This window comes from Dendroctonus ponderosae, unplaced genomic scaffold (assembly GCF_020466585.1).
Source record: "Dendroctonus ponderosae isolate FM_Combo_2020 unplaced genomic scaffold, Dpon_F_20191213v2 Dpon_F_20191213_9, whole genome shotgun sequence".
Lineage (NCBI taxonomy): Eukaryota > Metazoa > Arthropoda > Insecta > Coleoptera > Curculionidae > Dendroctonus > Dendroctonus ponderosae.
The window spans coordinates 6,477,735-6,480,592 of NW_026019116.1; the positions used below are offsets into that span (position 1 = coordinate 6,477,735).

General features: G+C 43.6%; 1 protein-coding gene across 1 annotated transcript in view; it reads left to right on the forward strand.

The window, feature by feature from the left end:
* Nucleotides 1–2,151: 2,151 nt before the first annotated feature.
* The window catches only part of LOC109543312 (E3 ubiquitin-protein ligase MYCBP2), a gene marked incomplete in the record, with an annotated part of 67,418 nt that continues 66,711 nt past the window's right edge, over nt 2,152–2,858 (forward strand). Inside the window, 3 exon segments of the mRNA XM_048669929.1 lie at nt 2,152–2,238; nt 2,296–2,523; nt 2,575–2,714.

The following is a 2,858-nucleotide window of genomic DNA, read 5'->3' on the forward strand; positions in this document are numbered from 1 at the left end:
CGCAATTGTCTGGATGCTGCTCAAGGGCTAAGGGTGGAATTACTTTTAGAAAACATATTTGAACTCGAAGAAACTTTAATACATTCAAATCAACATTTTCCAAAAATTAATTTAAAGTAAAATGTGTGTCATATCCGCTTAAATTATGAAGCCCGCAATTGTCTGGATGCTTCTCAAGGGCTAAGGGTGGAATTACTTTTAGAAAACATATTTGAACTCAAAGAAACTTTCATACATTCAAATCAACAATTTCCAAAAAATTAATTTAAAGTAAAATGTTTGTCATATTTTTGGATGTTAAATTATGAAGCCCGCAATTGTCTGGATGCTGCTCAAAGGCTAAAGGTGGAATTATTTTTAGAAAACGTATTTGAACTAAAAGAAACTTTAATACATTCAAATCAAAAATTTCCAAAAATTTATTTAAAGTAAAATGTGTGTCATATCCGATTAAATTATGAAGCCCACAATTGTCGGGATGCTGCTCAAAGACTAAAGGTGAAATTATTTTTAGAAAACATATTTGAACTCAAAGAAACTTTAATACATTCAAATCAAAAATTTTCAAAAATGAATTTCAAGTAAAATGTGTGTCATATCCGATTAAGTTATGAAGCCCGCAATTGTTTGGATGCTGCTCAAAGACTAAAGGTCGAATTAATTTGTGAAAACATATTTGAACTCAAAAAAACTTTGATACATTCAAATCAAGAATTTCTAGCTACAAGCTATAAAAAATTTTCATTTACAACTTTTTCGTATCTGTCATATTTTCGAAAATTATGAAATTTTTTTATTTTATTGTTGCCGGTCCATAGACTAAAGGCTGAATGGTTGCATCATTTCCAAAAAAAATTGCTCTTACCCCTCTGAGAGCAAACGCTTTATTCTCATGCCACAGGGTGCTAAAATGTCTCGCATTTTTGCCATTTTTCGACAACAAAAAATGTTTCTACTAGTTCAATTTGATATTAATTAGGAACGGCTCGAAGGGGCGAGGACGGCGACCAGAACAAAGTGAGAAGACAACCCAAACCAGTAAAACCGAAAAAAATGATAAAAGTTGACGGTTTACACGTGGTAACTGGGGCTTGTAACAATGGAACTACCGCTCTGGTGACTCGAGATGGCGAGTTGCTGATATTTGGCAAAGACACCACCCATGCGGATTCCTCAACTGGTAAAAACTCTCCATCAGTTGAACTCAGTCACACTCAAAACTCTTCCCAGGTGTTGTTCCTGCCCTCAAAGGCGAATGTGTAACGCAAGTCGCACTGGGAAAAGCCCATGGAATCGCACTCACTTCCAAGGGCCAAGTGTACACCTTCGGGATTAACAATAAGTTCCAATGCGGCCGGGAATTTGCAAAAGCTAACACCAAAGACTGTAGGCATCATCAGAAGTGTTTCAGAAAACCGCCTGGAATTTAACGTGCTTTCCTCAGGTCATCCGATACTGGTGGTTGCAATGGACACCGGTCCAGTGCAGGAAGAACAAGACTACTTTGAAGATGTGGAAGCACTGCAGCAGAAAGACTCCGACAACATGGCTGGAGGCTCTGAGGGCAATGTGGGCGAGGACGCCCAACAAAACATTTGCACTCCTGGGAGTCATGCTTGGCATGAGGATCTTTGCATGGTCTGCACCATGTGCAGAGAATGCACAGGGTATTCCATCAGTTGCCTGAGCTCCATGAGCTCAGAGAGGAATCCTGGACAGTGAGTGCTATGATTGTTTGAAGGGAGACATAATTTTTGTTTTTTGCCACTGCAGAGAGTGTGGATGCGGCGAAGGAGACAGCGGATGTGCGATTTGCGGATGCTGCCGAATATGCGCCAGAGAGGTGGTGGATAACTCAGAACTGGCCGATCTAGCGGGAATGATGAGGGACAACAAAATCATTCCGGCCAAACAGCGAACCAAACTGCACGAGCAGATCCAGTGCAGACTGGAAGATCGGAAGAGTAAGAGCAAAAAATCAGGGGCAGGATCCAGCAAGCAAGTGGCCAAACTCAAGTCATCCAGGCAAGCTTTTCACCTTAAATTCGTCCTAGAAACTGGAAATTTTTTTGCAGATCTCTTCTGGCAACCCCCACGCATAAAGCCAGCAGCGCAGTGCGCCAGAATAACTTGCTGGGCACCGTGAAAGAACAGACGGGCTCCGATGTGGAACGCGACGCAGCTCGAGTGGCCTGCTTACCTCCAGCCAACTTGCTTTTGCCTTCAGACAGCCCAGTGGTAAGCGACCCAGGAAAAATGCTGCTCACGCATTGACACTGCTGGGCCTTCTGGCAGGTTCAGATAGCATGCGGGCTGCACCACAGCGTCCTCCTGCTGCAGAACGGGCAGGTGTTGACCTTCGGCTCGAACCTGTATGGGCAGCTGGGATGCGGAGACATTCTGGCCAAGAATAGCATCCAGTCGGTCAAGCTGCCGACCAGCGCTGTCCATGTGGCTGCAGGTAGCAACCATACGGTCATCCTGAGTAGCAAAGGCGAGGTTTTCACCTGTGGGAATGCTGAGGTATGTGAAATTATTGAATTGTGGACTAGGAGGTGACAATGGGTGTTGCAGAAAGGCCAGCTGGGGCGGTTGCCTAGTCCAGTGGGGCCAGAAAGTTCCCAACTGGGGCAAAGTTCCAGCAGCTCTCGCTATGCCAATCCGCGGACGCCTTGGTACAGTATTGCAGGAGCGATTCCCAATGTGGGGCCCAGGTACTTTGATGGTTCTTTGAACTAGCTTTTGAGCACCCTTGCAGTTGTTTAAGGTTGTACATAACTTCATTGTACATACTTTCCTGACTGTTTCAATTCCAAATCAAAATTAATTCCTGGGTTTCAGTCATTTATTGTCTCTAT